Raw genomic sequence first — 25,690 nt, forward strand, 5'->3', positions numbered from 1 at the left:
TTATCAGTTAATTGACATTTGGGTTGTCTCCACTTTTTGGCTATTATGAGTAACGCTGCTGTGAACACTCATGCATATGTTTTCAATTCTCTTACGTAGACATTTAGGAGTGGAATTGCTGGGTCATACGGTAATTCTATGTTTAACATTTTGAGGAATTGCCAAACTGTTTCCAAAATGGCTGCACCATTTTATATTACCATCAGCAAGGTAAGAGGATCTCAGTTTCTGCACATTCTTATTTTCCTTTGTCTGCCTTGCATTCTTATCAGACTTACATTCTCGGTCTGAGGCTTTATTTCAGAAAACAAGTTTGAGGAGAAGAATGGTATTTGTAAGAATTGCTTCAAGAAATGTTTTCTCCTAAAATGTGCCCAATGTGCTATGCCTAATGTGCTGTGCCTACTAAGGGGGTCATTGAGCCTCTGACCCCCTGAGCAGGCACAGAACATTGGAAGAAGGATGCTGCCGTGCCTCGGAACCAGGAAGCCCCTAAGGTTTCCTTCTCAGTGCCACCATTTGCAAATGATATGCCTTTGGTAGATTAGTGTCTAACCCATAGTCGCCTCATAGATAAGATGAGGAAGATATTTCCACTATTCATTACCACAAAATAGGATGTGTGTGTCAATATATTGTATTAGTCCATTCTCACACTGCTAATAAAGACATACCTGAGACTGAGTAATTTATAAAGAAAAGAGGTTTAATTGACTCAAAGTTCTGCATGGCTGGGGCGGCCTCAGGAAACTTGCAGTCATGATGGAAGGCACCTTTTCACAGGGCTGTAGGAGAGAGAATGAGTGGCAGCAGGGGGAAAATGCCAGGTACTTAAAAAACCACCAGATCTCATGAGACTCATGCACTATCATGTGAACAGCATGGAGAAACCACACCCATGATTCAATTACCTCCCACCCGGTCCTTCCCACAACACATGGAGATTATAGGAACTGCAATTCAAGATGAAATTTGGGTGGGGACACTGTCAAACCATATCCCATATCTAGCAGCTCATATGGACCATAACAGACATTCTAGAAAGCTCTTTCTGAATGATTCTCCCTGGAGTCTTATAGTTCTGTGGCAGTGCCTGTAAGTACACTACCATAGAAAAGGGAAATGTTGGTCAATTTTTGTAAATTCCATGTGTGTGACAAGAATGAGTGTTCTCTGTTGAGTAGAAAGATTGTATACAAACATATGCATGTCAACTGAATTAACTGTGGAAGTCAAATCCAATTTATCTTTGTTTAATTTTGATCTCCTTGATGGATTGGTTTCTGAGAAAGTTGTGGACAGTTTCCCACACTGACTCTTCACTCAACCATTTGTCCTCATGTTTCTTTCATATCTTTACAGCAGTAAATCCCAGCTAGTCCTCTCCTAAGTGCTCTATTCTGTTCTCAAGTCTTCTGGTGCCTGATGAAGCTTTCTCATTATCATGAGAGCAAAATAATGTGAGTGTTAAGGCTTACAAAGCAATAAAGCATGATTGTGAAGAGCAGAAGCTTTGCAGACAGACCCAAGTTCAAATCTTGGCACCATCACTTCCCAGCTTATGAACTTGGGAGGCTAACTGACTTTCTCTGAGCCTCAGAGTTCCTGTCTGTAAAATGAGAAAATTAAAACCGGAAGTTAGGGTGGATTCAATGAGATCATGCATGTAAAGCAGTGATCACAGAGCTGGGGAGAGGACTCTGGTAAGGATTTAGTAAATGCTAACTTTTGTTAGTAACAATAGACAACAACATCAACAATGGCAGCAGATGTTCACCTTCCGGGAGTGCTTAATATGGTCTGGGCACTAAGCCAGGTGCTTCAGTTGTATCAGCTCATTTAATCCTCACAGCAAACCCGGAAGAGTGATAGGACGGCCATCATCATTTTACAGAGGAGGACACTGGGGCACAGAGGGATGAGGCAGCCCACCCAGGGTCACCAGTGAGCGGTGGCTCCTGAACTGCACCTCCACCATGGGAACCTGGGCTCATCTTCTGATGACAAAGTCGGTTATGGAACTGACAAGAAGACACACCACGAAAAGGAACTCTTTGTCCCACATCCCTTTCTGTGACCTCCCAGAAGTGCCCCGCAGCACCAGACTCCACTCTGGGTGGCTACTGTGGTTCTTCTTTTGTGTCTGGGAAAGAAGGGTGCTCGATAGGATCCAGCTGCCAGCTCGCTACAGCCCAGCACTCCTCCTGTACTTCCAGAACAGCTCGTGGGTCTAGGACAACAAAGCCCTTATTAGCCTCGTTGTTCCAAGTGTAGTTGGAAACATCTGAAATAAAGCTGGGATGGAAAATCAAGCAAACTGCTAAAATCTGCACAATAAAAAGGCACAATCAGGACACACTTAGGGATAACATGTTACACTTCCAAAAATTAACACTACTGGGAAGCCCCAGCTTCCCAGTTTCCGTTCATTTTAGAAAAAAATCTACAATACATAAATATATTCCCACCATAAAAAAATCAAAAAGCGAAAGTCAAACTCTCAATAAGTATGAGGAATAAAATGACAATGTTGACCATTATGCCTACCTCCACCCTGAACCCACAGCTTCCAGTGGTAACCACGATCAACAGAGTAGATATACCTCCTCCCAGGCTTTTTCCTTTGTAATAAATGCATATATATGTACACATAAACATGTTTCATTTGGAAAATATTTTGTTTCCACACAAATGGTATCACAATATGTGCATTGTTTGCAAACTAGCTTTGCTTGTTTTATTCACTTGACAATAGGTTTGGGGAGTGGGACATGGGGAAAAATAGGTTTGGAAAATTTTGCCAAGTCTGTGCACATTTATATTGACATTACTCTTCATGAATGACCAGTGTTTCCCATGGTGTGGTGCTACCATAATAATTTATTTAACCTCGTCCTTCTGAATGGACATTGGGTTGTCATGGGGCAAGCTCTAAGATGACGCCCTCCCCATAATCCCTACCTCCTGGTATTCATGCCCCTGTGTAATCCCTTACCCTTGAGAGTGGGCTGGCCTCATGACTTCCATCTAATCAACAGAACGGAGCGAGTGATAAGATGTCACTACTGTGATTAGAGTACAAGACATTGTAACTTGTCTCTTGCTAACAGACTCTTCTCTAGTTTGTTTATAGAAGGTCCCATATGGCAAGGAACTAAGGGCAGTCTCTGGCCAAAAGCCTACAAGTAACTGAATCCTGCTAATAACCATGTGAGTTTGGAAGTGGATCCCCCCACATTCGAGTCTCAGATGAATCCCCAGCCCTGGCCAACATCTTCATGTGCTGTGAGAGACCATTAAGCAGAGGACCCAGCTAAACTCTGCCCAGATGCTCAATCCACAGAAACAGATACTAAATGTGTATTGTTTTAAGCTGCTACATTTGCAATAGTTTGATATGCAGCAATAGATAACTGACAATGTTGTTAATTGCTTTCTATTCCAATCAACTGGAATAACTGCCCTTGTGCATAGAGTCAGGGACATACTTTAGGATCTGAGATTGTTCAGTCTAAGGGTAAGGATCTGGGATCTTTAGGATCCCAGACCTGAGATTGTTCAGTCTAAGGGTAAGGATACTTAATGTAGAAAAATAACACTACATTATCCGCCAAAAATATTATCAAGTGACAATCATGCAAACAGTATGAAACTTCCTACTTCTCTCCATGTTCTTACCAAATGAAGTATCATTGATCATTGAAATAATATCAGTTTGAGAAAAATCAGTACTGCATTGCTTTGATTGCATTGTCCTGATCACTCATCAGGGTGAGCATCTTTCTAACGAATCCCTTGGTCATTTATTTTCCTCTTTCTTCTGAGACTTCTCTCTTGATATTCTTAGCTTTTGTCCTATTTTAATTGGATTTCAATTGGATTGAACAACTGGAATGATAGATATGAATATTACACTGGGGGGCACAAAACGGCCATTGGTGATGCTGCTGTTGATTACCCAAAGTGCTATCCCATTTCTTCCTGTATATTTACTACTATTTCTCTTGCAATTAATAAGCACTTTATGGGAAGATTCTTTGAGACCATTCAAACATCCTGTACCTCATTAAAATATCCCCCGGGATTTAGCAGCCTTTGATGATTCTTGCCTGAACAAAACTTTATTATGGTAGATATAAAATGATGATTTTCATCTCTAGCACTTCTTCCACATTTACCAGCTACATTCAGCCTTCTTTGTGGATTAGACTCTCCCCTCAATATAAGTTCCTCAATATAACAAAAGACATTTATGAAAAACTCATAGCTAACATCATAATCATCAGGGAAAAACTGAAATCTTTTCCACAAAGATCCAGTACAAGACAGGGATGCTCACTCTTGCCACTTCTATTCAACATATTACTAGAAGTATTAGCAAGAGTAACCAGATAAGAGAAAGAAATAAAAGCAACTAAATTAGAAAGGAAGAAGAAAAATGGTCTCTATTTGCAGATGGCATAATCCTATATGTAGAAAACCCAAAGAGTTTACCAAAAAAACCCCAAAAAAACAAAAAAAAAATAACTGTGAGAACTAATAACTAAATTCAGTAAAGTTACAGGATACAAAATTGGCATACAAAAATTCATAGCATTTTATACACAAATAACAGCAGTGCTAAGAATAAATTTTTTAAGATCTCATTTATGATAGCATAAAAAAGTGGGAATAGACTTAACCAAGAAGGTGAAAGATTTAGCATTGAAAACTATAAAACCTTGATTTAAAAAGTTGAAGACAACACAAATAAATAGAAAGATCCTCTGTATATATGGATTGGAAAAATTAATATTGCTTAAATATCCATAGTACCCAAAACAGTATACAGATTCAACACAATCCCTATCAAAATTCCAATGGCATTCTTCATAAAAATAGAAAAAAATCTTAAAATCCTTATAGAATCATTAAAAAAACCAAATAGCTAAAGAAGTACTGAAGATGAACAAAGTTGGAAAGATCACATTTCCTGATTCATAATTACATCACAAAGCTATAGAAAGCAAAACAGCATGAAAATATCACAAAAACAGACATATAGACCAGTGGATCAGAATAGAGAGCACAGAAATAAATCCAAACATATATGGTCAACTAATTTTTGACCAGGACATTAAGCGGACACAATGGGGAAATGATAGCCTTTTCAATAAATGCTGCTGGAAAAACTGGATTTCCATTGCAAAGGAATGGAATTAAACCCTTTTATTACACCATACACATAAACCAACTCAAAATGGATTCAAGACCTAACTGTAAGACCTGAAACCATTAAAGTCTTAGAAGAGAATATAGGGGAGAAGCTCATTGGCTCTGGCAATACTTTTTTTGATATTGCACCAAAAGCCCAGGCCACCAAAGCAAAAATAAATAAATGGGACTATATCAAACTAACAAGCTCTGCACAGCAAAGAAAACAATCAACAAAGTAAAAAGGCAACCTACAGATTTGGAAAAAATATTTTCATAATTCATATCTGATAAGGAGTTATTAATGATTGGTGCAAATGTATCCCAAATTGATTCATTTAGTCCATTTGGATATTTAATAATATCCAAAATTTGTACAGAACTCTTACAACTCAATAGCAGAAAAAAAAATAACCTAATTAAAAAATAGGGAAAGGTCCTGACGGATACTTTTTCAAAGAAGACATAAAAGCAATCAACAGGTATATGAAAAGATATTCTCAACATCATAATCATTGGAAAAATGCAAATGAAGACCACCATGAGATATCACCTCACACATGTTAGGATGACTATCATTAAAAACACAAGAAAGGCCAGGCATGGTGGCTCATGCCTGTAATCCCAGTAGTTTGAGAGGCCAAGGCAGGTGGATCACAAGGTCAGGAGTTTGAGACCACTCTGGCCAACACAGTGAAACCCTGCCTCTACTAAAGAAGAATACAAAAAATTAGCTGGGCGCGGTGGCGGGCACCTGTAATCCCAGCTACTTGGGAGGCTGAGGCAGGAGAATCACTTGAACCAGGGAGGCGGAGGTTGCAGTGAGCCAAGATTGTGCCCTGTACTCTAGCTTGGGAGACAACAGCAAGACTCTATCTCAGAAAAAAAAAAAAAAAAAAAAAAAAAGGAAATTCTGCTTTTTGCAACACATAGATGGACCTGGAGGAGATTATGGCAAGTGAAAGATGCTGACACTGACAGAAAAATATTGCATCATGATCTCACGTATATGTGGAATCATAAGAAAAAAAAAGAGAAAAAAGGTCAAATACATAGAGAATAAGACAGTGGTTACTGAGGTTGGGGGCAGGAGAGAGGAAATGAGGAGAGGAAGGTCAAAGAATACAAACAAGCAGATATACAGGATCAATGAGTCTAGATATTTAATGTACAACATGAAGACTATAGTTAATAAAATAGTGTATTATGGATTTTTGTTAAATAAGTAGATTTTAGCTGCTCTTTTCACAGAAAAAAGCAACCATGTGAGATGATATATGTTAATTTATTTCACTGTAGTAACCATTTTACTATCAATACATATCCCATATTATATTGTGACCCTCAAATATACCCAAAAAAGGTTATTAAAAAAAAAAAAGAAGAAGGCTGGCTGCGGTGGCTCACGCCTGTAATCCCAGCACTTTCGGAGGCTGAGGCAGGTGGATTATGAGGTCAGGAGATCGAGACTATCCTGGCCAACATGGTGAAACCCCATCTCTACTAAAAATACAAAAATTAGCTGGGCGTGGTGGTGTGCGCCTGTAGTCCCAGCTACTCTAGAGGCTGAGGAACAAGAAATCGCTTGAACCCAGGAGGCGGAGGTTGCAGTGAGCCGAGATCACGCCACTGCACTCCAGCCTGGTGACAGAGTGAGACTCCATCTCAAAACAAGAAAAAAAAAAGAAGAAGAAATACCAATCAGTGCCATGACCCGTCAGCTGCTACACACTCAGTGGCTCCTCAGCACCATGGTGAGGATGCCCTCCGTCCCTCCCCACATGGCTTGTAAGGAAGGAACTGACCTCTCCTTGCACACATCACACTATACTCCCCTGACTTGCTTTCCAATTCTCCATGCACCATCCTGCCCTCTCTTGCTGGAATACTTTCCCTATCTCACCTAGACCTTCCTATGAATCCTTACGCAGAGAGGCTTTCACTGGCTTCCCTGATGAGGTTGAATCCCCCCACCATGCACTCCTCTAGCTTTTGTCACATTGTTTTGGTTGCACTCACTATAGTTGTACCATCACTTTGGTATTTTTGTGATATATTTGATAAATGTCTGTCTCCCTAACTGGAATCTAATCTTACACCAGTTGGCACTGTTTTCCCAGGACTGACACTCAGTGGGCATTAGCTGAGAGAATGAATACCCCATAGGGTTGGTGTTGGGATGAATGAGGTAACACATGGCCTGGCCTGAAACAGAACAACACATGGAAAAGCAATGCCAGAGGCAGGAATTTTTATACACGGTTTCATCACTCTAATTACTGCTTTCTATTGTGAGTTCTCCTTTAGAAGTCTGTCTTCTCTACCATTCCAAGATGCATTGAAGGTGGAGACTGAGTCACACTCTTCTCATTTCTCTACCACCTGGTACAGTGTCTATGCTCAGTAAGGGTTCAGTAAGTATGTGGTGAAATCAATAAGTAACTACTGAATGAATGAAGTTATTTAACCTCTACATGCTTCTATTACCCCATCTGTGAGAAGGGGAAAATATAAGCACCTAACTCATGGGCTAGTTGGGAGGGAAATATTAACTTGGATTGATATTTGCAATTATACATTCTCTTTTCAACAAATATGCAACGCATTGGGCAAATGTAAGGGATTTGGGTTATCAGACCTACTACAGAAGAATCATGTGTAGGATAGAGGGGAGTTGTGGAAGGGTCATTTCTCTCTTCACACACACAAGACATCATCTGTCTCTATTTAGAACACCCTGAAGTGGTCATCATATACCTCTCTTAAGTTCATATCACATTTCCTTAACCACACCTTACATAACTTTTATTAGCTATGGGATAGAATATATTTTCTCTTACATTGCTCTCCACTGTTCTTTAAAGACATTGCTATTCACTCTTGTTCATTTAAACTGTTCTTTAAAGACATTGCTATTCACTCTTGTCCATTTAATCAAACCTTCACTGGATTGTGCAATATTCAAAGCCAACCGATCCGAAAATGCTCACTTTGGAATTTTTTCCCCAGTTATTGATGATTATTTGTTCTGACCATATATATACGGTTTTTTACCTCATCCCTAAATAACTCCACAAACCTAAAATATGCCCTTCTCAAAACCTCAATATACATGAAAACAAAGTTCTGTCAGTTCTCTGACTTCAAATAAAAAATCTGACAAATGCCACATCTTCCCAACAGGCCTGGTGATTGACATTTGAACAGTTCAGTCACACTGGTCATTTAGCATTGTGACAGTCAGAATATCTGGTTACTTGCATCTAAGAGGTTTGCCTCTGAAGATACAGTGCTATTTAATGTGCCTGGTATAAAACAGTGAGACCCTATCAGTGACTATCTTCTTGGGCTGATCGTTCTGTTGTGAATTAGAAATTTAAGGATGGCAGCTGTCTATTTAGTATTCAGCTCGTAGTTACGAAATCATGGACATTTTCCATTTAAATTTTATTGGTGAGAATCTTGTCTAGGAAACTGAATCATGCTTTCATTTCCTTACATCCCAGGACACAATGCGTTTTCTTCAAAAGTAAATAGGGCACTGTCTTGGGCTTTTTCTGAATTTCTTGTCAAGCAAAAATCCCTTTTCTTGAGGGCCAGCATTCATCATTTGTGCCTGTTTTTTACTCTGACTGAAAAAGAAAATGATTCAGTCTTCCAACTGGCTATTCTCTGGTTGCTTTAATTCATGGGAAGCCAAGAAGGAGAAATTGGTAGGTTCAACAGTGTTGGACAAGGATAAACAGACTCATATCACATTAACTGTAATTTACAGCATTTCAACACATCCCTGCTTCTGCCAAAGCTGGCACAGATCAGCCCCCATTGGAAAAAAGAGAGAACAGGGTGGGGCTTGCGGGGATCGAACAGAGAATCTAAATTTCTATTTTCTAAGCGGGAGTTTGAGAACTAGAGCCCATCAGCACTTTCTTGAATATTTTGCTCATTCATGCTATAAAAATAAATAACACAAAATATTTTCTGGACTCAGCCTCGTCTGTTGCTAAAACCAAAGCCAGCCTGCTTTCAAACAGACTCACTGAGGCTCGTTTCACAAGCATGGACATTTTCAGGCTGGCAGGCGGCCACTGGAGGAGTTATTGAAATTCAATTCAAAATGATGTACTCTGCTGGAAAATGCCCATTTATGAGCATTCAAAGGGATAAAGAATTTCACAGAAAGATGACAGCAATGACAACTTCTAGGACTGACCAGTGTTACCTGGAGATGATTACCTCTGAAACACACACATGCTCTGAGAGTTTTGCTGGAGAGTCTTCTAAAGGCTGGGACTGTTTGTGTTCAGATGGAATCTGTATATGAAGCTATTTATTACAGGCTGAGAAAACAAATATATGCAACAGAGGACTAGTGGAATTTGTAGCTGAAATATCCATAGTGGGGTCAACATCATAGATCCCAACCAGATCAGAGCCCAGGGCTGAGAGGACCATTTTGTAACCTGAGGGCTCCCAAACACATTCAGAGATGAAACATCTGGAAGTTATGTTCTCTCTGTAGAACCCCAGGAAACACTGATAGCATTTTTTTTCCCCAGCAAATAACCTAGGAACAATTTTTCTAGCTAAAACTATAGCTGTCATGGGTATGCCATGTAAAAACTCAACCCTAAATATTGTACTTTTTAAAAACTGTCTTTCTGTCCTATAAGAATGAAATCATCTCTATGAGGACAGGAACTTCATCTTACTGCTGCTTTCCTACATAGAGCCTGAACAAGCATCCTCAGAGGCAACATGTGGTCCAAATGAATATGCCTGGTCATTTCAAAGTTCTTCCAACAAATTCATCTGCCACTACTAAATCTGTTAGTGACCTAGGTAGACAGCAACACACATTTTAAAAGAAAATTATGGGCAAGAAGAACACTCAGTAGTTAAGAAAAGTCCAATCCACAACATCATTTCATCCTCTCCATTTGGAGAAGACCCGCATTATAATAGTTTGAAGGTGGTGATTCCTTCAGCATTTCTGAGGTCTACCTCTATTGAACACCAGCAACAGGTAAAAACGAAGTTGAGAACTATTGGCCTAACCTATCCTGACATTGCTGAGAATTTATGCTTAGAACGCAAGTCAGATTAGGAGACCTCGTCCTCAGCTTGACCAGCTAATGTTAATTAATTATCATCGAATAAAGTTATTGCATGAAGTGATTCCATATCATTGTGCAATGTCCTGAAGTCAGGGACGTCGAATTTCTACTTCCACATAGGAGTCAGTACAGTCTGTGTTTATGCGGGGTCAGGGAAACACTATTCATTTGATAAATAGTCACTCATGGCCTTCCTATGTGCTAGGTACTGTCCCGGGTCCTGGGTAGATAATGGTGAATAAAACCAAGCTCCTGCCCTCTTGGAGATTATTTTATTCTTATGGAAGAGAAACATGGTTAAAAACAAAAGTATAATAGAAGACCAGTTAGTGCTAAGAGTTGTAAAGAAAAATAAATTAAGGTGAGGAGACAGAGGGGAAGGCGTGATGATATTCAAGCAGGTTTCTCTGGAGAGGGAACATTTGAACAAATACTTGAATTAAATAAAAGCAGACACTAAGTGATAATAGAGGTGACTAACATCTGTCAAGAGCCCAAAGGACTTTTTGGTCTGAAGTAGGATCACACAATGACGTAAAAACAATCAGACAAGGACATTTGTTGCACAACTATACTTGAGTGCTGAAAATAATTGGAAACATGTTGTTTCTTCCACTAGGCTGGCAGAAATTTAGTGAGGTACACAGAAAAGTAGAAGGTTTAAGGACATATAATTACAGCAAATTCTGAAATATCCAATCCTGCCTGGACATAATAAAAATCTATGGAGAAGTTACTATGTGAGACCCACGTATATATTTGCAAGAAGCCTTTATCCTTAATTCCTATCTTAGTCTTTTCAGGCTGCTATACCAAAAATATCATAAACTTTGTGGCTTATAAACAACAGAAACTTTTTTTCTCACAGTTCTCAAGACTGGGAAGTCCAAGGTCAAGCAATCAAGAGATTCTTTGTCTGCAGAGGGCCTGCTGGTGGGTTCATAGATGATGGCCTTCTCACTGTGTCCTCACAAGGCAAGGGGCAAGGGACCTCTCTAGGTCCCTTTTATAAGGGCACTAATTCTATTCATGAGGGCTCCACTCTCGTGACCCAATTACCTTGCAAAGTTCCTACCTCGAAATACCATCACATGGGGAAACAGGTTTTGACAAATGAACTAGGGGCAGGGGTCGCATAAACATTTAACCTATAGCAACTATGAAATATTTGTTGAATTATTTTCCATAGTCAACATAAAAATGGAGACAATATGAGCTCCAGCAGAAAAAGTGCCAACTTTGAGGAGAGAGACATAACAAGCAGAGTCTTGGTTCTGCAATGCCCCAGCTGTGTCATCTTGCACATATTGTCTCTGTGTGTATTTTTCACATTTGAAACATGAAAATGGTCATGTCTGGTCTGTAGAGTTGTGGGGAAAATTATTGATGATAATGTTTATAAAGCCCTGTCCTATCCCACTGGTGGTGGAGAGGTAGTAATGTATAGAATATTATACAGAAAATCAGAAAGGGAAAATACTTCTTCCCAAAAGAAAAAAAAAGTACTCAAGGATAATTTTTCTCCACCCTCCCCAGAATCACTGTCTATAAATCTTAACTCATCAGCACTAATGCCCACAGTCCAGTCTACTCATAGATTGGGTATATGTGTTACAGAGCTCTTTTTAGGAGTATATATATTATTTAAACTTCTATTTCAAATATGAAGTCTGTGCACATAGTCTCTTAAAACTATGGGACTTCTGCATTGGTAGACAAAACCAACTCAAATTAATTGATGACAACTCCAACCTGAATTAATGATGTTACAATCCACTGATGATTTTAAGAGTTTAGCTTTATGGGCCGGGCGCGGTGACTCAAGCCTGTAATCCCAGCACTTTGGGAGGCTGAGACGGGTGGATCACGAGGCCAGGAGATCGAGAACATCCTGGCTAACACGGTGAAACCCCATCTCTACTAAAAAATACAAAAAAACTGGCCGGGCGAGGTGGCAGGCGCCTGTAGTCCCAGATACTCGGGAGGCTGAGGCAGGAGAATGGCTCCAGCCCGGGCGACAGAGCGAGACTCCGTCTCAAAAAAAAAAAAAAAAAAAAAAAAGAGTTTAGACTTATGAGCAAACTTTCTAACAAGAACAACCTAGTGCTATCTAGGGGAGGATGAGAGTAATTAGTACAAACAAATGGATGTAAAACAATTATTTTTTCAGCTAAACATTTATCCTCCATGCATTCATCTATACATCTACACATCCAACAGACATTTACTGAGTGCCGTGTGTCAGACATTGGTTTACATGGTTGATATTCAGCAGTAAAACAGACAACATTGCTGGTGACCTCATGATGCATATATTCTAGTTCATAATACAGACCAACACAAATAAACAGATAAATTTATAAATAATTTATCGTGTTGACAAGTGTTATGAAGAAATGAATGCATACTTAGGATAGGTGAACACGTGATAGCTCAGGGGAGGCAGGGTGGTCAGGGACCACTTCTCTGAGGATGTGAAATGTGAGTCAAGACACAGATGGAATGAAAAAGTGAGTCATGTAAAGACCTGGGAGAAAAGCATTCTAGGCAGAGGCAACAGCCAGAGCTCTAAGGCAAGAGTGAGCTAGACATTTTCCAAGCCTAGAAAGAGGACCAGCACATCTGGAGCAGAGGGCAAGGTGGAGAGTGGTAAGAAATGAGATTGAAGAGAGAGGCAGGGCCAGATCACCTAGGGCCTCATAGGCCATATAAGAGTTTTCTAGTTGATTCTAAGTGTGATGAGAAGCCTTTGAATTTTATTTGTTTATCTGTTTTCTTGTAAAGGAGTGATTTGACCCTATTTTCTTTCTAAAAAAGAGTTTAATTGTTACGGGAGAATTACAACTCTACTCTATTGTAGGAGACAGCAGGTTCTGGAGATGCAGAAGGGAGAAGAGGAAAAAAACCAGAGAGACCCATTAGGAGGTTACTACAATAGTGACCCTAAAAGAAATGGCAGAAGCTTAGACCAGGGCAGTAGTAAGCAGGAGTTTTAAGAAGCGGTCAGATTAGGACCTATTTTAAAGTAGAAGGAACAGACCTCCTAGTGGAGTAGATGTGAGTGTGAGGGAAAGAGAAGTTTGAAGCACACCTAATGTTTTCAGCCTAATGAGCACCTGGGGTACATTTACTGAGATGGGAAGACAAGAAAGCAGCAGATTTGAAGGGAAAATCAAGAATTCTTTTTGGGGTGTGCTCATTTGAGATGCTAATTACACATCTAGATAGAGATGCTGAGCAGTCAGATGGAAATGAAACAAATATCCATGACTTGCTGCTGAGGAGTTCCATGTCAAAAATTCCAGGAGTAAGCACTCAGTAAATGTAGTTCTCTTACCACTTAAACTTTGGGAAATACTTCATTTTCTTCTCTCAAGAAATAAATTCTTACCAACTTGACTGAGTGAATATACCTAGAATTCTGCACTTCCAAATTATTGAATACACATTCTTTTTAAAGAGTATATGGAACATTTACCAAAATAGACCATATACTGAAAAAAAGAGCAAGTCTCAACAACTTTCAAAGGATAATGTTTTTTCACCTCAGTGGAATTAAACTAGAAATCAATAATAAAAAGATAACTAGAAAATGTCCAAATGCTTGGAAATTAAGCAACAAACTTCTACCTAACCTATGAGTCAAAGAAGTAATTAAAATGGAAATTAGAAAATATTTGAAACTGAATAATAGTGAAAATATATCAAAATATGTGGGATGAAGCTCAAGCAGTAGTTAGAGGCAAACTTGTAGCTTTCAATGCATATATTAGAAAAGACTGAAAATAAATGCTCTAAGTTTCCATTTCAATAAACTATAAATAGATTAACACATTAAACTCAAAGGAAAGATATGATGCAAATTTGAGCAGAAAGCAAGGAGAAAACAGACATTTAATTTAATGGGGAAACTTAACAAAGCCAAGAGTTGATTTTTTGGAAAGATGAGTAAGTTGATAAATTCCTAGCAAACCTGATTAAGAAAAGAGAGACAGGGAGAGAGAAAGAGAAGGGGGATAGGGAGAGAAAGTGAGAGAAAAAGAGAGAATGCGAGTTACCAATATCAGGATTTTAAAAGGCCACATCGCTATAGATCATACAGACATTAAAATGATTATAATGGGCTATTTCGAAAAACTTTGCCAGTAAATTCACTAACTTGGATGAAATAGGTAAATCCTTTGTAAAGCACAATTTGTCAAAACTAAAAAAAAAAGAAATAAGAAATCTGTTAAAAACTGGAATATTTAATTAAAAATCTTTCCACAAAGGAAAATTCAGGCCCAGATTGTTTCATGAGTGAAACATTTAAGAAGAAACAATAGCAAACTTACATAAACTCTTTCAAAGAGTTTAGAGAAAGAAAATGTTTTTAAACTCATTTTATGAGGTCAGCATAACCCTGATACCAAAACATGATAAAGCCGTTATAAGAAAAGAAAACTACAGGCCAATCTCACTCATAAATATACATATATATGTGTGTGTGTGTATATATATATATGAATTTCTTTTAAAAATCAAATATGCTTTTGCTTCAGTCTATTTTGTTCAGTCAGACTAATCTGTAAGTATATTTGAGACACTTTGATGGCCCTAGAAAACATTCCAGGGTTGGACATTTTTCAAACTGCAATCTTGAATTAAAAAGTAAGTGCCTATAGTCCACCTGATGCCCCCAAAGAATATATTTGTATCCTTACAACAAAATTAATTATAATTCATCTTTTGGGGACAAACTCATCTTTCGGTTCCTTTAAGAAATAATTAAAATAAAGAGAGTCCAATGACATCAGCCAAGCTTACCACAACTCATTAGCATGACAAACATCTGCTGACATAACTGATAACATTGAGATCATTTCTTATTGTCTTCTTATGATGAGTGGTGAATCAAAGCAGGCGTACAATCACATATTAGGACATACTTGTATATAAAAGAATTTTGTAACCCCTTGGCACCAAATCACAGTGATGAAAAGCCATGATTTTATTAAACAACAAACAGCAATTCATTGCTTCAAGTTATTTTTATATAATAAACTATTACATAAAAAGATAGTGGTTTAATATTTTCTTCTCATAAACATTTTCAAATGTCTTCATGTGCCATTTTATTAATCTTAGTACCCCGGAAATACATCCACCAGATCTGGCCATTTTTGGAACACACACCAGTAGGGCTAAACTATCAGCAAGATACCTAAGCAATCCACATGGCTGATTTATTTATTGAATTGACTGGATGTTTCATAAGTGCTTACAAACCAGTCAGCTGCAGTGGCTGCAGGGCAATGATTCTCATAGTGTGGTGCCCAGACCAGCAGCATGAACTTCACCTGGGAACTTGTTAGAAATTCAAGTTCTCTAATTCCAGTTCAGACCCATTAAATGAGAAACAAAATCACAGCCGTCTGTATTTTCATGAGCTCTCCAGGGAGTTCTGAAACCCGCCCCACCTCATGTCTGAGAATTGGTGACAGATCCACTGAGGATCCAATGGTTAAATGGTTATCAATGTTATCTGCCTATCGATCTACCCATCTATCTTCCTGCAATACATATGCCATTCAGTGCTCACACATAAAACATCTTCCTCTAAGACACAGTTTTCAAAGAAACAAAAGGAAAATGTTATGGAGAAATTAAAGGTCACAGTAATTTGAAATCGCTTTAAATATTGATAGGAGATCAGTAACTGTCATTCAGTTTTGTCAGTGGCATAGATAAAATTGTTTATGGACTTCAGCCTTATTTCCATCAACAGTCCTTACCAGAATTACAAGTGAATGGGAGGATGCTGCTTTCACCACCATAATTGACATGTGGGATATATAGACTGATTAAAAGAACAGGCTCTGGAGCCTGAGTTTGAAGTATACCTCCTCTTTATTACCAGTGAGACCTTAGGCTAGTCTCTTAACTTTTCCATGCCTCAATTTCCTCATCTAAAACAGGGACAATAATTGCTTCTACCTCATGGGGTTGTGAGTATTAAACAACATGATATGCATCTAACATTATTCAGATAGAGCTTGGCACATATTAAATCCTGCATAAGTGTTAGCAATTATTATCACCAGCTTTAATACTATTAGACCAAACAAAAGTAATCCACTCTTAAATTACATTTTATAACTGATGACCCAGACTGAGCCCTCTGAGTTTCTAAGTGACAGAAACTCAAGAGCTGGATTAGTCAAAAAGGATAGTAAATTCTACTTACTTTGGGTCTACTTACCCAAATGATGGAAATAGGAGCATGAATTGTCCTCAAGGATGACTGCAACCAGGGACTCAAATACACTTAGGACCCTCCCCTCTGTCTCTGTCCTCTCTGCTTCTCCCTGCATCACCTTCATTCTGTTAAACAAAAAGTCTAGCTTCTTTTGCAGGGCAGAGAGCAGGGTCACCAAGTAATTCTAGTTTTAAAGCCTCAGGTGTGACCAGAGAAGATGATCCAACTAACAGACTCAAGGGATGACCATGGCCTACTCTGGGTGATCGCCCTTCTTGGGACCAATGTCTCTGGCCAAGGTCGGGCTCCTTCCTTTTGCACACCCCTTCCACAGCAGTGGCACCAATCCACCATGAGTTTTGCCAAGGATTTATATCCCTTTAAGGTAGGCCCTGTGCAGCCTTCCTGAGCCATCTGGCTTGAGAGAAGTAACCAACCATTTTATTCCTTCTTCCTGTTGTTGCTGTCATTCTGGCCATTTCGCAATCTGGTTCTTGATGAGTGTCCCATCTTTCATGGCTTTTGTTGAATTTGACCCCAGGCTGGAAACGGGATGTGTGTTTATTTTACCTGATAAAGTACCCATGGCTGAAAAGCTTGGAGCACTCGAGTACTGTATTTTTTCCCCTCCAGATGGGGCTGTAATTATAATTTAACTGTCTGGGTCCAACTTAAGGTGAGGAAAAGATATATTAAGTTTGCACACATGTTATTCACCTACCCCCACCCACATCCCTTCGGCTCTCCACATTTCATAGGCAACCACCTTCTGTGGGAGGTGTGTGTGTGTGTCTGTGTGTGTGTGTACATACACAGTCGTGTTACAATTCTCATTTTGCAAAGTTTATGCAAAAACCAAACACCTGGGTTCAGAGTTTCCTAAAGGAGTCATCTGAAGTAGGTGCTTTACGCCAAAATGTCACAAAGATTTATGTGCTTTCATTTGTGCATTAAATTGAGGACAGGTGGGAGAATGCTCAGGCCTGAGAAAAACTGATAGCTCATTTCTCCCTTCGAAGAGAGATGGCTGTTATGACTACTGCTGGTTTAGATAAAATAGATACAGACTTTGTTTAAAAAAAAAAAAGAGAGCTCATGTTTGAAAAACAATATTTCAGCAGTCAAATAATTACCTCTGCGATCATGTTTCTCGCAAATGGAAACCCTGGACTGAGATCCCATGGTGAGTCCTGCCCCTAGTTCAAACAGAACAGGCGATACTATGCCCAACAGCCAAGAAAATGGCCGGACCTCCGTTCACACTCGCTGAGGAAGGGTCCCTGGAATTGAAGCAAATGGCGGCCTCAACACATTCCATTTTAATGGCTTGCAACAGAGTCAGTTGCACATATGTAACCACTCATTTTTTAATTTGATTCTTGTTTCAAACACCTTTTCAGGACCCAATACATCTAAAAAATGTCATCACTTGATAGGTCGCTACTCTATGCCTGGCCTTGAAACAAGCGATTCGATGTGCTGGGTATTCACCTGGATTTGAAATAAGACTGTGAATTTGCATTTCAGAAAGGGAATACTATTTGGAAAACCCAGTCTGCTAGACTTTTCACAAAGGGAAAGGAGAGCTGCACTGGGAAAGCCTGGTGGTCAGCCTTCCCCAGGCAGGATGCTGCTTGTTCCCCTGATGACCTGGAGGCATACTGGAGAAATCAAAATTATTCTGTACACTTGATCCTTTTGAGGTTCAAACTGAGCTTCTGAATCAAATATTTATCAAACCATTGGCTGATTTCCGAAGTAAGAATTTTCTATTTGGAAACCAGAACTATGTTCACATTGAAGGGCAAAGGACATACAATTAGTCCCTGTTTTTGTATGACCTCACTCAATTACATGGATACACATGAAATCTGAAACCACCTAATGATTTCTGATCTTTTCTTGTGTAGGCAATTTCTACAATTCTAGTGATCCGTTGGTCATTTAAAACAACCACTAAATGTGATAATCAGAGAGTAAGAAATGCTCAAAAAACCATTGGGAAAAGCTTTCAGATAAAATACCCTGTAACTCCCAGACATTTTTGTATAAGTTTATGTAGCAGCTCAGCTTGAGATATGTATGTGTTTGTGGGGGTAATAACTATGACTGTTGAAGGGAGGTAGATAAAGGAAGACATTTTATAAATTGGAGAAAAATGGTGCTAATAGTTCAATAAGATAAATGCCTGCCTTTTAAAGTTGAATTCCAGAAGAAATTGCAACATAGAAACTGACACAACATTTTTTTTTTCCATGCCAGAAAAACATGCTGTCTTGCACCCAGATTGGAAGTCTTGTGTTACAGCTTGAAAACACTGGAATGGTGCTCTATTTAATTTCTGTAATTTATACATTTTTTTCTTTTATTACTTTAAACTTTTTTTTTTTTTTTTTTTGAGACAGAGTTTTACTCTGTCACCCAGGCTGGAGTGCAATGGCATGATCTTGGCTCGCTGCAACATTCATCTCCCAGGTTCAAGTGCTTCTCCTGCCTCAGCCTCCCAAGTGGCTGGGATTCCAGGTGCCTGTCACCATGCCTGGCTAATTTTTGTATTTTTAGTAGAGACGGGGTTTCACCATGTTGGCCAGGCTGGTCCGAACTCCTGACCTCAGGTGATCCACCTGCTTCAGCCTCCCAATACTTTAAACTTTTGATTAAAATTCTACTGCTTAGTGAAAAGAGTCCAAGGTTATTTTTTCATCTAAAAACAAAAAGAATTCTATTCACTGTGGTTTAAAAAGCATGCCTACAAAGAGCCCTACCTTAAATTTGTACAGTGCCTCAAAACATTGGTTCTTACTCATTTTCAATATACTCAACACAAACATAGAAATAATTGCTTACAATGTCAGTGGATCTATGGACCATCTAATGCCTATTCCTAGATCTGTGCAGGGTGTGGAGTCTGGTCACCACACCCAGCTCTACCCTTTACATTTCCACTTACAGTGTCTCACTTGATCCAAACGACAGACCTTTGAGGGTCTTATCCATCAGGCTCGGGTCATGCCTACCTCCAGCCAGTCTCTCACAAGGCCTAAGAACACAGATCTGGCCACTGCCTGCTAGTTCAGAAGGGTTTACTTTCTCTATTCCTACTCCCTCCACCCTGACAGGTAGGATCCAAGTTAAGGTTAGATGATGTCTTGCTAGGTAGGCTGATCGGGTGGGGTGTGAAATACATTCTTCCAGGAGGAAATGGCCAGGGTTTTTAGGTTCCCAATCTACCTCTCCACCCTGCCTAGTGGGTCAAGAGTGCTAGCAGTTTACCTCTGTGCTTCACAATGTCTCCACAAAAAAATTCACTGTGGCTCCTTTATGGGGAATCTCCCCTTGCTGTGGTGATACCAGAAAATCTCTGTCCCAAACCTCTGGGGCAAATAGCTGCCCTGTTTCTGTATCATTGGCAATGAACCCCACCATGACTTAAAATAGCAAAAACAAGAACTAACATTAGACTGACTTTGTTCCAGGCGCTGTTTCAAGCACTTCACACATAGTGACTTGTTTAATACTTACAACAATCCTATTAGGTAAGTGCTATTATTCTACTTCTTTCACTAATGAGGAAACTGGGTCACAGAGTTGGGATTTTGGTTTTGGGGGTTTTTTTCCTTTCTTTCTTTTAGTTTGCTTATGATCACACAGCCAGTAAAGGTTGGAAACAGGACACAAACCCTCCCTTTGGGTCCAAGCTCTGACCACTTGACTCCACTTAGCAATAACAAAAGAAAATGCACATACTTATAAGTAAATAAACATATATATTATCTGAGGTCTTGACCAACATTTTAATTTCTTTGACTAATGGGAATATTGTCATCAAGAGGATTAGAACTGCCCCATTCAGTTGATGAGTCCTAGAGTGTAAGGAGGAAGCTGTGAGGCATAGTGGTGAGGAGTGCCAGAGCTGCTGTGGACTCAGGACATGAAGGAAAGCCACAGAAGCTCCCTTCTCCTCTTTGTCTACCACCAGCAAAACAAGGTGCTGTGGGGTCACAAAAGGACAAGGATCTGGATGAAGGTAAATGTGGGTTTCAGAGGGTAAAGAATGAGGAGACGAAAGGGAAACACTGTGTGATTCCACGCAGAAAATCTACAATTGCTCACAACACGTGGCTACCGCCTACCATGGGGATATAAATTAGAGATTGTTCCTAGTACGTGCTCATGACCCATTGTTATTCTTCATGCTTGCCGTATAGGGTTTGGTTCTAAAGTCAGCACGGCAAAATTAACCAAGAGTTGACCTTCCCCTGCAAATCTCTGAAACTGTGCAATAGCAGAGGACACAGACATATGTCTGTCAGCAAGTGCAGTGCAGCAGATCCTTCCACCAGTAAGGAAAGAGATTTCTGTTCTCTCAGTGGAGCACCTGAGGAAGAAGCTGGCTTGAACATACGGGTCCTGTTGTTCAAACAATACAGTTTTTAAAGAGCAGAATTGCCCTCAATATACGCAGATGCTCACACTAGGAGATGCACTAGGGAACCAGGACAGAAAAAGGAAACATCACATTTCCATTCCCCATCTTATGCCAAGGCATAACTCAATGGAAGGAAATGTACCGGGAATTGATCCGTCTGGGTGTGGCTTCATTTGACCAAGTTAAGCATGTGCGAGAGGGATGCCACCATTAACTACAAGCAAGGCTGGTGTTATTACACATTGGTATGCTGATCTGCCCAGTGAAAGCTCTAATTGGTTAGTGCCCAAAGTGCCAGTCCTTAAAGTTTTTACTATAATCACTCCAGAATGCACACGTGGACCCACATATGTGGAGCCACACATGCCCTACATAGCTTAATCTCCATCACTGCAGCATAGGCGTTTTGTCTGGGACTCCCTAGATTTAAGGGTACTTTTATTTACCCTCCAAAGCCCTGCTCAAATCCAACAGCCCTAGACAGTCTTCATTGCTTTTCTCCAAATGGGTGTGATCCCTCCTCTACTTCTGTCATTTTCCTTTCCTTGTACTCTACCTTTTATTATAGGTGGTCGGAGACCCTATTTCCCACCTAGGAGGTGAGCTCATGGATCCTTAGTGTCCTCCTTTTCAAGAGTATTAGAAGGCTGCCTTTTACAAAGTTAGAGGTCAATGGATGTTTCACAGAAAATAAAATATCAAGTGAATGCATCACATAAAATGTGTACTCATTTATTTATGTGGGCCATACAGATCCATGAAAAAACATAATGAATGAAGTCTGAAAACACTAGCTCTGTGAGTATGAAATGCATTACCTTCTGAGGGTTTAATGTCACCAAACCATTCTTGTTCATGCCCAAGTCTTTCCTTGCAATTTCCTAATTCCAACCACCACCACTGGAAAGATGGAATAGAAAACACCAAATGACAAAAGAATTATGAAACTTACAACTTGGACTCTATCCTGGTAGAGATGGGTGTTGAGTCAAGAAAGCATCTACCTATGAGCTTTTCTCTTTACAGAAAAGACTGTTCAAGTGTCGATTTCATTCTCTCTGTCTATCTCTCTCTCCCTGCTTGCTTATTCACCCTCCATTTTCTCCCTAATTTATAAATTCCCTAATTACCCTAACACCATACCAGGAAGTAACCTCCTCCCATACACCACTGTGGATCTCTTGGAAGGAGTGTAATTCCTGTATCACCTCCCTCTGTGGAAGTCAAAGGGCCAGAGCCAGACCCACCTTTCACAGATTCAGCACAGGCAGGGAAGGGCTCTCTCTTGGGACCTTGAAACTTGGTCTCAGAGTTCCAGGGCAAGAGGTCAGGCCCCAGAGTAGTGGCAACACTGTTCCAGCTGGCCTGGCTGTGGGCTTTGCTTCCTTTCCTGCTCCTGCCTTCCTGGCCCTTATACTAGTCTTGGTGTCTGCCCACTTTTCCAGCCTCCCATTCTTCCCTCTGTGAGTTCCCCAGTAGCCTCCTAATAAAATTTCCAACACTTCAGCTAACCCAAATCAGTTTCTGTTGCTAGCAGCCAATACTTCTAACCAAGAGGAGCTTCAGAAGAATATTGTATATGCTCTTAGTTCCAAGCACTAAGAGATGGGCTCAACCATTGCAGGCAAGAGCATTAAGCTGGTAACTAGTCTTGTTCATATTGAAAAACCAACTTCTCTAGGTGAGTGGTTGTTACTTCTGAGGAAACACCCCTTCCTGCCTGTCTGAATCCAGCAGCCTCTCCTTGTCACCTGCCTATCTTGTGGAGTGTCTCCTTGCATTTAAAAGCTGACTCGAATTAAAACATTCCAACACACACATTCAACAGCTACTTCTGTTGTATCAAAGAAGATTTTTGCATCATGTTGTCATGGACCAATACATTCATTAAAGATAATTGGTTTGTTTCCTTAATGAGCTTTACTCCCTCACTCAATTCCCTTGGGAAAGCTCCATTACTATTACTTAACTCTCTTGGGGGACATTGAAAATGACTCCATTCCATTGGCTCTAACTGGTTAAAGTAGCCAAATCAAAGCTTCAGAGTTCCAACCCAAATATTTCTTTTTTTGGTTCGTATGCACATAATTACATATGATTTACAGTGACGCACAAAATTTCCGGAAATAAAAACAGGAATCATTGTTCAAAATTTTATTCAATCCAGAAAAAATATACCCAGGCAACAGAAGACAGATGTCACGAACATGGGACATGTGAGGTTGGAAAATGTTTGCCAAGTACATCTTTACTATCCCCTGAATCCCCATAAAGGGCAGGAAAGCAAACAAGATCTTGGTGGTGCTCAGGGAGGGAAATGAAGTTCTCAGAGGGTTCGAAAACTTTTGTATTGCGCTAATAAGTCCACCTCCTGTGATCCAGTGATTAGAAATATTCCCCAGAGTAGGAAGCTCTCTAACGAAGAAGCAAACTGGGAGTGGGGGGTCCAGGTGGTGACTCAAGATAAGCAATGCGTGGAAACCATAGGGCTACTACTTGGTGGAACTAGAATTGCCAAATGTCCCGAGACCAAGGAATTAGTAGCTTAAGACTCGGCCCCTAGGGCAGAGGGGAAGGTAGGAGTACCATGCTGACTCCTGAGGGAAGGTCAGACAACAAAATATTGAACTGCTTATTGGAGCTGAACTTGTGAACTCCTGAGGTTTCCCCACCCTGAGGAGTAAAAGCTGTGCACAATGATCTGCTCTAAACAACAAGTCGTCATTGAAAGGAACCTGTGCCAAAACACAGATTGGGATTGTGTGAGGATTTATAGATAAAATTGGATTCATCCAGTTGACCCTGGGCCATATTCTTTCCTATCATCACCCGCTCAAAAAATGGAGAGATGCCCCCTACAACCACCGAGGGACAGATTGGCTTCTGTGGGTCTAGTGGAATCCTACCTCTAGAAGGAGCTGTTCATGCCCATCTCCCAGTCAAAGCAGACAGATGAGAGGCCTCTGTCTTTGGTGTGGGGCCTATAAAATGCCCTGTGCTTAGACCCTTGCTTACCCCCTCAGCCCATGTCACACTCTCTTCCTCTCACACCTCTCATGTACCTACCACTCAACCTTCAGCTACTTCCCGGGCCTTATTCTAGTTGCTACCTTAGGATCTTTGTCTCTGCTGTTCCTCTTTCTGGAATGTTCTTTCCCATGACCAGTTTTTCTTTTCTTAGCCGTCCACTTGAATGTCAACCTCCACGGCTCTCTCGAGTAGTTCCCACCTTGTTCACTTCTAGAGCAGGGGTTGGCAAATTATGGCCCAAGGGTCAAATCCAGTGAGCCACCTGCTTTTGTAAATACAGTTTTATTGGAACACAGCTGTGTCCCTTCATTTACAAGTAGTCTGTGGCTGCTTTCACCCTACAGTGGCAGAGTTGACTGGTTGTGACAGAGACCAGATGACCTGCAAAGCCAAAAATATTTACTATCTGGCCCTTTACTGAAAATATTTGCTGACCCCTGTTCCACGGATTTCAGACATTCCATAATTATTGTTCTTTACTCTCTTATTTCCATTCAAGCCTATATGTCCAGGAATGCAGAAATCTTGTCTGTGTTATTCATGTTCTTGCCCCCAGCATCCAGCAAATTGCCTGGCACAAAGGCACCATACAACGTGGACACTAAGCAGGGATTACCATTTCCATTTTCTACATGGAAACACTAAGGGTGAAAGGAAGGAAATGTATCTGTGCTGGAGTGAACTCACTGTTGGGGGTGGGCTATTATTTCGTTTGCTTTCATTTTCTAAATGGCTTTTATCCAGATTGACTAACTTGACTCTTCTTTGAATGGTCTCTTTCTTCCCTTCTGTAGGTCAAGTCAAGGCCTGTGACTGGACTCTATTAAGGTATGGAATCCAGCTCTGAGACTCTCTTGTCCAAGTTTTGACTGAGACATGGATACATCTTCTATGTTTTGGGTATTCACCTGTCTTTGATCAACCTGAACACTAAAATCATGGGGACAGTAGAATGGATTTTTCTCCATTCTCCTGGGATCCACTTAAATCCCCTTAGCTTGAGTGACACTCCTGGCAAGTTTTCATGAGTAGGACAGAGGAATAATGTTCCTGAATCATGTGCCTAATTAGAGTGTGTGTGTGTGTGTTTTATTTATCCTGCCATAAGCCTTTTTTATTAATATATTTAGCCAGCAGGAGGATTATTATTAGATATTCTTGTTTCTAAAACTTCATCCTAAGGATAAGGCAAGCAGGAATTTGCTTCTAAAGCAACTTACTGTTGCTACTTTTAATAATCGAAGGTTTTAGTACAGTGATTTCTCCTTAATCCTCTCGATAATCCCAGCAAAATATGGGTATCAGAAAGTGGAAGGCAACTCTCCTACATTTTGCTGGGTATCTAAGACATGGTACTAATGGAGTGTAGCTAAACTAAAGACCATTTCAAAACAAGAGACTAAGATGTGGGTAAACCAAGAAGCCCACACAAATCCTTCTGTGGAACCAGGAAATGAGCATCTAGTTAAAAAATGTGCCTGTTTTTCTGCCTCCTTACCTTTTTCTACCATCTCAATGTTGCATTAAGATTTAGCCCTGACTAAATGAAGCATGGGATGGAGCCACAAAACACAGGCAGCAAAAGATCTTTACTGGAATGCACCAAGAAACCAAATCCCTTTTATGCTGAGGATGGCACCGTTTCTGTCACTGACCCCTCCTAGCCTGACAGAGACAAGGAGC

General features: G+C 40.1%; 1 long non-coding RNA gene across 8 annotated transcripts in view; it reads left to right on the forward strand.

Moving 5' to 3' along the window:
• Window positions 1–25,026, forward strand: part of LOC105480584 (uncharacterized) — a 51,469-nt gene extending 26,443 nt beyond the window's left edge. For 2 of the 8 annotated variants that reach the window (XR_011620090.1, XR_986507.2), the window contains 2 exons: window positions 20,025–20,084; window positions 21,546–21,679. This is a non-coding gene — a long non-coding RNA (uncharacterized lncRNA). Of the gene's footprint in view, window positions 1–1,362; window positions 1,843–11,178; window positions 11,244–20,024; window positions 20,085–20,527; window positions 20,576–21,545; window positions 21,680–24,801 lie in introns of those variants that run through there. The other 6 variants (XR_011620089.1, XR_011620091.1, XR_011620086.1 and 3 more) reach the window with 6 other exon arrangements.
• Window positions 25,027–25,690: the final 664 nt, after the last annotated feature.

This window comes from Macaca nemestrina, chromosome 2 (assembly GCF_043159975.1).
Source record: "Macaca nemestrina isolate mMacNem1 chromosome 2, mMacNem.hap1, whole genome shotgun sequence".
NCBI lineage: Eukaryota > Metazoa > Chordata > Mammalia > Primates > Cercopithecidae > Macaca > Macaca nemestrina.